At 39.7% G+C, this 13,292-nt stretch overlaps 1 protein-coding gene across 4 annotated transcripts in view; it reads right to left on the reverse strand.

The window, feature by feature from the left end:
* trim2a (tripartite motif containing 2a) overlaps positions 1–13,292 on the reverse strand; it is a 386,751-nt gene that overhangs the window by 338,219 nt on the left and 35,240 nt on the right. The window contains exon 1 of one of the 4 annotated variants that reach the window (XM_073043158.1): positions 7,356–7,580. The exons of 2 other annotated variants lie outside the window; for them this stretch is intronic. The gene's annotated coding sequence lies outside the window, so the exon portion shown is untranslated. Of the gene's footprint in view, positions 1–517; positions 538–7,355; positions 7,581–13,292 lie in introns of those variants that run through there. One more of the 4 variants, XM_073043159.1, reaches the window with a different exon arrangement.

Raw genomic sequence — 13,292 nt, forward strand, 5'->3', positions numbered from 1 at the left:
AGCTACTCCTCCCAATCATTTCTTTCACCTCCAGAAATCAATTGTGTACCACCTGGAAAATTCATCGTATCTATTCACGTAGGCCACTCTGACTATTTTCCAAATCCATGACCTTAAGAGCATGATGAAAAAAGAAACAACTACACAGGAATGCCACCAGCTGCATGTTCCCTTAAAGTCATGTTGCATCCCAATTTAGAAACTGCCATTCATTCCTTCATCATCATTGGTTTAAACTTCAAGCCTTTCTCCTGACCATACTTTATCAGAATACCACAAACAAGAGATGCTGGAAATCCGGGCAACACACACAAAATGTTAAAGGAACTCAGCAGGCCAGGCAGCATCTATGGAAAAGAGTACAGTGGCCTGGCCTGCTGAGTTCCTGCAGCATTTTGTGTGTGTTGCATTATCAGAATATCTTCACCAGAAACAAAATGAAGTTAATCAAGAAGCATTTAAATTCTGAAAAGTGAATAAAATTAAACAGGGAGTTCTCCAATTTTCCAATTATCACCTTGGTGCTTGTGATCTTGCTGCACTAAGAACATTGCAAAATCATCCATATTTTCAGTAAGATGGCAGTGCGCTCAGATGCAGAAGCCTCTTGTGGGCCACACAAAGTCATTTTTCTCTTTTTTAAATGTCCTTTTTGTGACTGCAAAACAACACTGGATCTGAAGAACTTTGGATACTGCAGGTCTACCCCATCAACGAGCTGCTCTTTGGTGCGGACCACTGTTGCTGCCTGCTGCAGGAAGGCATCAAAGTTAGTGTGTGAAGGCGGGGTACAGTTTAACGGCGGGTGATCACCTTGGACCTACTTCTTGCTATTATAAGACTTTGCTGAACATTGATAATTTACGATGCTACAGGCCCATTTCCCTTGTCTGTTGGGTTCAATAGATGGCAGGGGAGCAGCAGGACCTCTGTTACGGCAAGGACAAGACCTCAAGCCACGGGATTTCCTGCTGCCGCAGTCCAGGAGAGAAAATGCGGAACTGGTGTAGTGCAGTGTCCAATGCTTATCTAGCAGGGTAGCCTCTCCCATCACTTCAGTGCACACATGCGTTCATCAATGGAAAGCTAGGAACCATATTAATTTGCAGGATGTGTCACTCTGGGACCTCGGCATTGTATATGTTTTTTTTGCAGGACTACATGTTTGCATGTAGTGTGTGTGTGCCTTGTGCTGTGTAAACTTTGCACCCTTGCCCTGTTGGAATACTGTTTCATTCAGCTGTATTCAGGTATGGTTGAGTGATCATTAAACTTGATATTTTACAAATACCTCTGACTGTGAAGCACTTGAGGTGTCCCAAGGTTAGAATCATAGTCATAGACATAGAAAAATAGAGTTCAGAAACAGGCCCTTCAGCCCATTTAGTCCATGCTGAACTGTTTAAACTGGCTAGCCCCATTAACTTGTGCCATGACCATAGTTCACCATACCTCTACCATCCATGTACCCCTCAAAGCTTCTCAAACTTTGAAATTGAGCTCACATGCACCACTTGCGTAGCAGCTCATTTCACACTCTCATGACCCTCTGAGTGAAGAAGTTTCCCTTCATGTTCCCCTTAAGCTTTTGATCTTTCACCTTTACCCCATGACATCTACTTGTGGCCCCACCCAACCTCAGTGGAAAAAGCTTTCTTGCATTTACCCTATCTATAATCCTCATAATTTTGTATACCTCTATCAAATCTCCCCACAGTCTTCTATATTCCAAGGAGTAAAGTACTAACCTGTTTAATCTTTCCTTATAACTCAGGTCCTCCAGACCCAGAAACATACTTAGAAATATCTTCAACCTTATTTACATCTTTCCTGCAGGTAGACAAACAAAACTGCATATGATACTCCAAAATAGCCCTTATCAATGTCTTAAACAAGTTCAACATTACATCTCATTTCCTGGACTCAAAACTTTGATTTCTGAAGGCCAATGTGCTAAAAGATTTCTGTATAAACCTATGTCTGCTGCCAGCTTCAATGAATTATGGACCTGTATTCCTGATCTCTTTATTCTGCTGCACTCCCAATGCCCTACTGTTCACTGTGTAAGACCTACTCTGATTGCACTTTAGTAGGACAACACTAAATACCATCTGATATTCTTCAGTCCATTTTTCCAGTTGGTCAAGATAGTGTTGCAAGTTCTGATAGTCTTCCAAAAAATGCGGATGCTCAAGTCCCTTATTTAACCTGTCTCAGTGCGGTGGACTTTAGGACCCCGCAAAGCTTGGGACCCACCACCCACAGTGTTTCTGTTCCATTGACAGAAAACGATCAGAAAGAGGTGAAACGCCATCGGTCATTGGAAAAGCATTAGGCTACAGTCGGTCAACGATCAGAACCATTTTAAAGGATAAAGTGAGAATAATGGAGCATGTGAAAGGCCCTACCCCAATGAAAGCTACAATTATTACTAAGCAACACAGTGGTTTAATTATTGAAAATACATACGTTTCTTAAGTGTTTTATATGCATAGAAAGGTCAAATATATACTATATACTAAGACAAACATTTGACTGATGCTAAATAATACCAGATGTACCTGTTCCGACTTACTTATAATACCTAATACAAAGTAAATGCTGTGTAAATAGTTGTTATACTGCATTGTTTAGGGAATAATTACAAGAAAAAATTCTGTACATGCTCAATGAATGAGTGCGGGAGAGAGAACTTCTGGTTTTTTTCGATCCTGATCCGCAGCAACCTTTGCACATTCTCCCGTATACTTTAAATCATCTCTAGATTACTTATAATACCTAATACAATGTAAATGCTATGCAAATAGTTGTTATACTGTGTTTAGGATTCTGTACATGCTCAAATGACAAGTGCTGGAGAGTAAGGAGACTGTAAGTAAGTAAGACTGTACATTCAAATGCCAGTGACTGAACCTTCTTGACCAGCCTCCCATGCGGGACCTTGTCAAATGCCTTGCTAAAACCCATGTAGGGAACATCACTGCCTTGCCTTCACCCATTTTCCTGGTAAAAGAGGACTGGTTAGAAATGGCCTACCACTCACAAAGCCTTTCTGATTCAGTCCGTCTCTCCAAATATCCGGCCTCTTAAAACACTTTCCAGTAACTTCCCCATAACAGATGTCAGGCTCTCCGCCTATAATTTACTGGTTTAGAGCTTTTCTTAAACATTGAAACAACACCTCCTTGTCTGTAATCTGTATCGGGTCCATGATCTCACTGCTACTTTGTCTCACTTTTAGACTGCCTTCATCTCCGGAGTGAATACAGGTGCAAAAAAACCATTCAAGATTTCCCCCATCTCTTTTGGCTCCACAGCTAGATTACCATTCTGATCTTCCAGAGGACCAATTTTGTTCCTTACAATCCTTTTGTCTTAACGTATCTGTAGAATCCCTTATGATTCTCCTTCACCTTGTCTGCTAGGGCAACCTCATGTCTTCTTTTAGCACTCCTGATTTTTTTTAAACTGTTCGCTTGCATTTCTTATACTTCATAAGCCCCTCATTTGTTCCTACCTGTCTATACCTGCTATGCACCTGCTATTTATTTCTTGGCCATGGTTCTCAATATCACTTGAAAACCAAGGCTCCCTAAACCTGTTATCTTTACCTTTTATTCTGGACAGGCACATAGAAGCTTTATACTCGTAAAATTTCAGTTTGAAGGCCTCCCACCACCAAGTCCACCTTTACCAGAAAATAGTTTATCCACACTTGTCAGATCCTTCCTAATACCACCAAAATTGGCATTTCTCTATCTTTGAATCTCAAACTACAGGCCAGTCCTATCTCTTGCAAACAAGAGAAATTCAACAGGTGCTGGAAATCCAAGCAACACACACAAAATGCCGAAGGTACCCAGCAGGCCAGACAGCATCTAGGAAAAGAGTACTGCCAAAGGGTTTCATCCCAACTTTACTATTTTCCATAGATGCTGTCTGGCCTGCTGAGCTCCTCCAGCATTTAGTGTGTGTTGCTATCTCTTTACATATATCCTTTGAAACTAATGGCATTGAGGTCACTGGATGCAAAGTGCTCCCCCACACAATCTTCTACCACTTACCCTGTCTCATTGCCCAATAGACGATCAAGTGCCGCACACTCTCTCGTTGGGACCTCGCTGATGATTAAGGAAATTTTCCTGATCTCATTTGACAAACTCTATCCCATCTAGACCTTTTACTGTATGAGTTCCAGTCAATAAATGGAAAGTTAAAATCATCTACTATAACAACCGTACGTTTCTTACAACAGTCTACGATCTCTCTACAGATTTGTTCCTCTAAATCCTGCAGACCCTGGTCTATAATACCATTAACATGGTCCCACCCCTCTTATTTCTCAGTTCTACCAGTAAAGCCTCACTTGATGAATTCCCCGGCCTGTCCTGATGGAACACTGTCATGACATTTTCCCTGACTAGTAACACCACCCTTCCCCTTTTAATCCTACCACTTTGTCACATCTAAAACAACAGAACCCCAGAATATTGAGCTGCCAGTCCTGCCCCTCCTGCAACCAAGTCTCACTAATGGCTACAATGTCATAATTCCATGTGCTGATCCATGCCGAGCTCATCCGCCTTTCCTACAACTTGCATTGAAATATACGCAGCTCGGGACATTACTTATTGCGATGCAGGGCAGAATAGGCCCTTTGACCCACACCACCCAGCAATCCCCCTATTTAACCCTACCTTAATCATGTGACAAATCACAATGACCAATTAACCTACCAACTGATATGTCTTGCTGTGAGGGAGAAAACCAGAGCAAACAAACGCAGTCACGGGAAGAACGTACAAACTCCTTACAGGCAGCGGCAGGAATTGAACCCAGGTCACTGGTACTGTGAAGCGTTGTGCTGACCACTTCACTACCGTGCGGTGAGAATTGAACCCAGTTCACTGGCACTGTAAAGTGTTGCTCTGACCACTTCACTACCGTGAGGGAAGAACTGAACACAGGTCACTGGAACTGTAAAGCATTGTTCAAACCACTACGCTGCCATTAGCCCTGTGCTCACCATTAGTCACACCATACACAACCTTTTGATTGTTGACTTTGTCTGAGGCCTTAACAGCATAACTCCACAACCTCTCAATCAACTGCTCTGGCACTCTGGTTCCCATCCGCCTGCAATTCTAGTTTAAACTTCTGTTGTGTTACACTAGTAAATCTTCCTGCTAGGATATTAGCCCTCCTCCACTTCAGGTGCAAATGATGTTTTCTGTACAGGTCCCACCTTCCCTGGAAGACAGTCCAATGATCCAAAAATCTTAAGCCCTCCCTTCTACACCAACTCCTTAGTCACATGTTAAACTGGATGATCTTCCTAGTTCCAGTCTCACCAGCACATAGCAATCCTAAGATCACAACCCTGGAGGCCCTGTTCTTTAACTTAGCGCAAAACTCTCTGAACTCACTTTGCAGAACCTCTTCCCTCTTCCTACCCATGTCATTGGAGCATGACCTCTGACTGTACACCCTTCCCACTTAAATGTGCTGAGGTCTCGATCTGAGATGTCCCAGATCCTGGTATTCAGGAGGCAATATACCATCTGGGAATCTCATCCACAGAACCTCCTTTCTGTTCCCCTAACAAATCCCTATCAGCACATCTTCCCTCTTCTTCCCCCTTTCCTTCTCTCCTGACCACTTCACATCCCCGGGTTACGAACAAGTTCTGTTCCTGAGTCCGTCTTTAAGTTGGATTTGTATGTAAGTCGGAACAAGTACATCCGGTATTATTTCACGACAGTCAAACGCTTGTCTTAGTATTTAGTATATATTTTACCTTTCTATGCATATAAAACACTTAAGAAATGTATGTATTCCAATAACTAAACCACTGCATTACTTAGTAATAATTGTAGCTTTCATCGGGACAGGGCCTTTCACATGTTCCATTATTCTCACTTTGTCCTTTAAAATTGTTCCGATTGTTGACTGACTGTAGCCTAACACTTTTCCAATGACTGATGGCGTTTCACCTCTTTCCAAAAGCTTTATTATATCCACTTTATTTTCCAATCGCAATTGTTTCCCGTCAACGGAACAGAAACACTGTGGGCAGTGGATCCCAAGCTCTGCCGGGTCCTAAGGACCACCGCACTGAATTCCCTGGGTCCTAAACTCCACCGCACTGAGACAGGTTAAATGGGACAAGTGGGGGCTGTGCTGGGTTTGGGTATTTGATCCTCCACAATATTCCGCATGGGAATTTAAACTGGAGGTGGCAGTGTTTTTTTTAGGTCAAGTTGCGAGCTCGACATCAACCCGGCACGGATGGACAGCGCACTCGGAAGCGGTCTATCACTGGATCGAACTCGGGAACCTCCGTTCTCCAGCCCAGCGCTGATCTCACTGGGCCACCAGCTGACCGGAAAAGGGGGGGCGGGGTCAGGGTAAATCTTGCTAAGAAAAATTTAAACAAAGTTGCACACTCAACAGTGTCAACAGCAATGACTTAAAATGGCGGACAGTGTTCTCCTTCCTCGGTTTGTAAGTATGAGTTGTTCGTAAGTCAGACGTTCGTAACTCGGGGACAAACTGTATCTGCTACCTGATGATTTGTAGAAACCAAAGTGTTCAGCATTTGATGTGCCAGGGATCTGCTTATCACACCAAATTAAAATGCACCAAAATCCTGCATAAATTATAATTCAGTTGTGTTACATACAAACTAAAAACATTAAACTGTTATGGAGTATTAACTGTAATAACACTTCAAACCTGCAATATCTGATCATCCAGCACCTCCAAAGTCCCAAACATGTTGGATTATGGGAGAGTTAAAAATACGTATATCTGTATCTATACTTATAGAACATTTTTATGACCGTTCTTTACTTTGAATATCTGTAAAATGACAAATAGCTGGAAGCAATAAGGGATTAAGCAACACTTCACGCTTCATGCTCGTCTTGATTTAACCTAAGTATGCCAAATGAAACTTGCTGATGAAACTTACTTAGCAGAAATTATTACTGAGGTTATGCAGAGGAACTGACATCACTACTCTGATATATGCTGACAGAATAAATGATGACAATTGCAAAATAAATTTTGCATAGACAAATTACAATTTTTTTAAAATCCAGACGATGGAAATATACCAATACATCAAAGTCATCTCCTTGTAAAATTCAGAAGCCAGCAATAATGTATTATTCACCAATAAATCCTACCCATACTCTTACAGAAATGTATATCCACAGAAGAGTCCAATGCACTACATCAATTAAATAATCCAGTAATATTTACAGATATACCCTTTTAAATAGCCATGAGCTAATCAGATCTTGTTTCCACCTATTGTGTTGAATTTCGTTTCAATAACATGCAATTCCTACCATAACACAGCCATTCTTAGAGCAAAGGCATATCTTTCTTCACGCAGTGATGCTTCATATACATATTAAGAGGACAAAGAAAAACAATGATAACAGAAACGTGGCTACTTTTATCTGTTACAGTAACCACTTTTCTAAAGCCGTGTTAAGACCCAAAAGTCCTAAAACAAGATTTTTTACTTGATGTATCTTTCTTGCTGTGCTAACAGACTGCAGCAAATCATGCAAAGGATGCTGGGATAGGGCTGCAGCAGTCAGCTGAAAAGAGATTTGCTGTTCTGCTGTCAATCAATGCTCAAATATTCAGATAATAAATGCCCACCAAATAATTGAATTTGATCAGATTAAACGAGTGAAGTTCCTTTGGCCAAAGCCCATCAGATGTAGCTTTTAATGAACATCTACATACATACAGAATTCACATGAGAACAATAGGATACTATTTTTAATGCCTTCTTACACAGATGCATAAAATTCTCAGGGACTCTAAAAGGTTAATTCACAGTCTATTTTATGATCTATTTTGAATTTTAATCTGCTTTTGTTATCACAAAACACTGGAAATGCCAAACCTGTCTTATAAAAAGCAAAATATTCTAATTTTCCAGTCAAAACACATCAGATCATGTACATAGGTACATGCAGCTCAGAAAAATAGAGGGCTATGGGTAACCCTAGGTAATTCCCAAGGTAAGGCCATGTTCAGCAGATTTGTAGGCCGAAGGCCCTGTATTGTGCTGTAGGTTTTCTATGTTTCTATGATCTACAAATACAATCGAATTTATTTAAGCATCTAAGGTTTTGAGCAGCTTTGCAAAAAGCAGGAGGGAATAAAAATGTATTTTTTGAGGTAGGTTCTTTGATTTATAGTTTACTCGTCCTATTTCTCTTTTCAAATATACTGGCTGAGGAATTCATTCTCAAATTGGTGCTACACAGCTGGAAACAGAGCAATAAATTGGCTTAGACAACATAGAAACATATTACCCGTTCCTGGTGTCATGGCACCCATAAGAAAATGCTGTTTTTAGCCAGTTTTGTTTGATCTGGAAATGTCGTTCCAACCCCATTGCAATCTACAGAAAACCCACTGACCTAAATGACAACCACCATCAGAAAACGAAATACACCAGTTTCAGAGTCATTTTAGGCAAGGACAACACCATTCTATGAATCTTATAATTGAATGCCTTGCTCATCAGCCAATTTCACTAGAGTGAGGGTTACACAGGCCCTTTGCCTAACTCATCCATGCTGAATTAGGTTAGTCTCATATATCTGATTGGCCAAAATCCATCTCTTACTTTCTTATTCATCCACCTGTCCCAATGTCATTTAAATGTTCTTCATCATACCTCAACCACATCCTCTAGCAACTTCTTTCACATACCTTTTGTTAAATGTTCTTCATCATACCTGCCTCAACCACATTCTCCAGCAGTTTCTTTCACATGCCTTTTGAAGAACCTCTCAGGTCCCTTTTAAATCTTTGCCCCTCCCACTTTAAACCTAAGCCCAGTGTTCTTAATTCCTTTTCCCTGGCAACCAATTCTGTGTGCATTCACCAGTTGATTGCCTGTCGTGGTTCTACATGCCTCTATAAGATATCCTACGCTTTAAAAATTAATGTCCTAGCCTGCCTCAACCTCTACCTATATCTCAGTCTCTCAGGTCCTGCCAAATTGTTTTCCCAATCTACTGTAACCAGGTGGAATTGAGAATTGTGTCTGTTGTTTCCAGCTGGAAGAAGGTGTGGGACCTTCCACCACAGGTTGCCTTAAAAGCTTGCTGTTCACGTGTGCTTGGGCTGATGTCTGGTCCATAGTATCAGTGTTGCTGGTCCTCTTGGTTGGTTTAGTTTAGTGACCTTGTATAGTATTGTTTAGTATGACCTTGTTTAGTATGCTTGTGAGTATTACTTAAGCAGCTCCTTTTTTTAAAAACATCTCTTTATTGTTTTTACAGAATAAAAAGAGAAAAAATAATATATATCACTCATAAGTTGAAAATATAACAAAGTTGAAGAAAAAAAATTGGAAAACAAAAGAAAAAAAACATATCAAAAAAAAGATACAACCATCCCACTGTGAAAAAAAAGCAGTCAATTCGGTTCATTACTTTCAACATCTTGAACATTATTCTCCAGGAACTTGTAAAAAATGTTCCATATTTCTCGAAATTTGTCAAATTTGTTTTTTGTAATGTAGCTTATCTTTTCCGGAGCAAGATAAGAAGTCATTCCTTTCAACCATTGTGAGAGTCCACTGGTTGATGGTTTCTTCCATGAATAGGCTATGCAGCATTTAGCTTCCAAAACACAAATGTTAAGCAGAGACCTTACATTTTTGGAGGTTACAAAGTCATTTGGATAAATATTCAGAATACATAATTTAGGATTGAGGGGCACCTTTTTCCCAATAATCTGACTAATCAAATCCAGCACCTTCTTTCAGAAACAAATTATCCGGGGGCACTCCCACATACAATGAAACAGAGATCCTTTTTGATGGTTACATTTAATGCAAGTGTCTGGAATGTTGGGGTTAAAATGATGCAATCTGACTGGAGTAATGTACTGTCTGGTTATCCATTTATATTGTAATAATTTAGAGTGAGTGTTCACTGATTGGGTTTGAGCTAAGGAACAAGCTTCTGACCATTCTTTTTGAGATAGATTCTCATTCAAATCAATTCTCCATGCTTGAAGTATGTTGTTTGATGACTATTTGCATTTGCTTGCAAATAATTTGTATAGTCCAGAAACATGTCCCCTGGCTTCAGATAAGATCAGAGTGATGTCTTCTAGGGTAGATAAAGGAGGAAGTTTCAAACTGTTGCCTTGCCTGGACATAATAAAACTTTGCACCTGAAGGTATTTAAAAAAGTGTTTTGTTGGAATTCCATATGTGGCCTTGAGTTCTTCAAGTGACATAAATGTATCGCCCTTATAAAGATCAGACACCTTTACTATGCCTCGGGTCGCTTAAGTTTTAAAACCAGGGTCTGCTCTGCCAGGCCTAAAGCCATCATTACCAGAGATGGGGATAAAATGGGATAACTGTGATGTCTCTCCTAAATATGCAACAGCATCATGCCAAATCATCATTGTATTTTTTTTTTTAAAGGATTTTTAGTTTGTTTAATCCGTTTTTTCTTATCTGCTGAATACAAATAAAGATCTAGAGGGATATTGATCGACTGGGATTCCATTGAGACCCAAGTAGGGGAGTGATCCTTAACAAAGTAGAACATTTCTGCTCTAATTTGGGCCGCCCAAAAATAACATATAAGATTTGGTAGCTGTAGACCGCCTCTATCATACGGCAAATGTAATAGGGAAAGCCTGAGTCTTGGACGTCTATTATTCCAGATAAAGTTAGAAAAAACTTTCTTTAATAAATGAAAGAAAGATGATGGAGGAGAAAGTGGGATAGATTGAAAAAGGTACAGGAACTTCGGTAAAATTGACATTTTTAGAATGTTTATGCGTCCAATCAGAGATGTAGGCAATTTCGACCATCTGTTTATAAGTTGAATAACTGAGTCTGTGAGAGGATTATAACTAGTTGGGATAATTTCATCAATAGTAGGAGTGATTTTAAATACCCAAGTAAGTAAAACCCTGTACTGACACCATGAATGGAGTTTGAAATGAGGGATTGAGTCTCTCATCTTTATCCATGAATAATATTACAGATTTATTGTTGTTTATTTTATAGCCTGCAAAAGTACCAAAAGTACTTATCAGGTCAGTTAAGGCAGGTAATGTTTGTTTCAAGTTAGAACAAAACAAGATTACGTCATCCGCGTACAGGGCTGTGTGATGTTCTATATCTCCTATAGTTATTCCTGCTATGGTAGCCTCTTTTCGAATTGCCATAGCAAGTGGCTCAATAGCCAGGATAAACAGGAGGGGAGATGGGGACAGCCCTGTCTTGTTCCCCTTTGGAGTTTGAAAGGTGCCGAAAAAAGCCCATTAGTTAAAATTTCAGCCTGTGGGTTAGAATAAAGAAGCTGTATCCATCGTAAAAAATTCCCCCCTATACCGAATCTTTCTAAAACTTTAAACAAATGTTGCCATTCCACTCTGTCAAAGACTTTCTCGGCATCCAGTGACAGAATAGCACTATCAGAGCTTCCAGACTTTTCGTAGAGTATATTAAGCACTCTTCGGATGTTGTGCTGTCTTCCCTTAACAAAACCATTTTGGTCAGGGTGGACCATCTTTGGCAAGAGTGGCACCAGCCTCCTAGCTAATACCTTACAAAGAATTTTGAGATCATTTTGAGATCAAAGAAGTGAAATTGGTCTATAAGATCCACATAGGGACAGTGATTTTCCAGGTTTTAGTAGTAGTGTAATTACTGCCATATTAAGAGGTGTTATTAATTTAGTTTTAAAGATTTTATATATTTCAATCAGAATGCCATCAGGCCCAGGACTTTTCCCTGCCTTCATATTAGTTATGGCTTCAGACAATTCTTTATCCTCTCAGTTATACTCCAGCAAAGTCAAGGACGTTTCATCCAGGGGTGTAAATTCTAGCAAATCCAGAAATTCCTTTTGTATATGTGGAGTAGAATCTGAATATTCTGATGTATACAAATTTTGGTAAAATCTCAAAAAGATATTATTTATTTCTTTTGGGTCAGCAGTTGTCACCCCCTCATCTGATTGTAGGGAGTTTATTGTTCTTTCTGTTTGTATCTGTTTGATACGCCAGGCCAAGAGTTTACTAGCCTTTTCAACCTGCTCATAATAGGATCGCTTAATACATTATATCTAGCTCTCAGTTTGTTAAGTTCTGCAAATAGCCGCAGAAAGGGATTTTGAAAAATTTTAGATTCAGTCTTTTATTCTTTTCTCGAGCTGTTCTATTTCAAATCTAAAAGATTTCTGCTTAAAGCTGGTGAAGCTAATCATCTGACCTCTTAGAAAAGCTTTGAAGGCTTCCCATCATATAGCCACAGATGTCTGGTCCGTATTAATTCCAAAATAGTAGTCTATCTGTTCTCCAATAAACTCTATAAATTCTGGATCCCTAAGCCAGATATTTTGAAGCCGCCACCTAGGGGAGTAATGTAAAGCATTAGGCTGGTTCCAAGTAAATGAAACTGGAGCATGATCTGAAATTAATATGCTGTCATACCAGCAGCTTGAAATTGTAGATATTAAGGTAGCTGAAACTAAGTAATAATCAATTCTGGAAAAGGTCTGGCAAGTGCTAGAATAGCAAGAAAAAGCTAATTTATCTGGGTACTTCCTTCTCCACACATCAACTAAAGTCTTTAACACGTTGCAATAACTCTTTTCTTGTTTGATTGTGAGAGGTATCTTTCCCCTTATATCTGTCTAGTTCAGGTTGAAGTGCACAATTAAAATCACCACCTATAATAAGGTAGCCCGGCAGAGCAGCTAATGATAAAAACAGATGTCTGAAAAAAGCTGGATTGTCATCATTTGTCCCATACACATTGACCAAATTGAACCTGGTTGTGAAAACTTCCCATTGAATAATAAGGTATCTGCCAGATTGATCTTCAGTAACATTAACAAGGTGAAAAGGCACCAACTTATGTATAAGGGTAATTACCCCCCCTTGAGTGTGAGTTAAAAGATGCTGAAAAAACCTGTCCCAGCATCTCTTCCTTACTCTAACTATATCTTCAGGGGTTAAATGGGTCTCCTGCAGAAAAACTATTTTGGCTTTTAACTGTCTTTACTTGCTTTAACTTGACAAGTTTTTTTAACCCTCGTACATTCCAAGAGGTAAACTGAAGTCCACAGGACATAGACTATTAGTTATAATTTCAATCATGTTGAGCTGAATTGATTTAGAATGACTGCTAACTGGGATAACAACGTGACAAAAAAGAAAAATAGATAAAAAACCGTGAAAAGGAATTAAGCAGCTCCTTTGTACGTACCAGGATGCAG

This window comes from Hemitrygon akajei, chromosome 4 (genome assembly GCF_048418815.1).
Source record: "Hemitrygon akajei chromosome 4, sHemAka1.3, whole genome shotgun sequence".
Lineage (NCBI taxonomy): Eukaryota > Metazoa > Chordata > Chondrichthyes > Myliobatiformes > Dasyatidae > Hemitrygon > Hemitrygon akajei.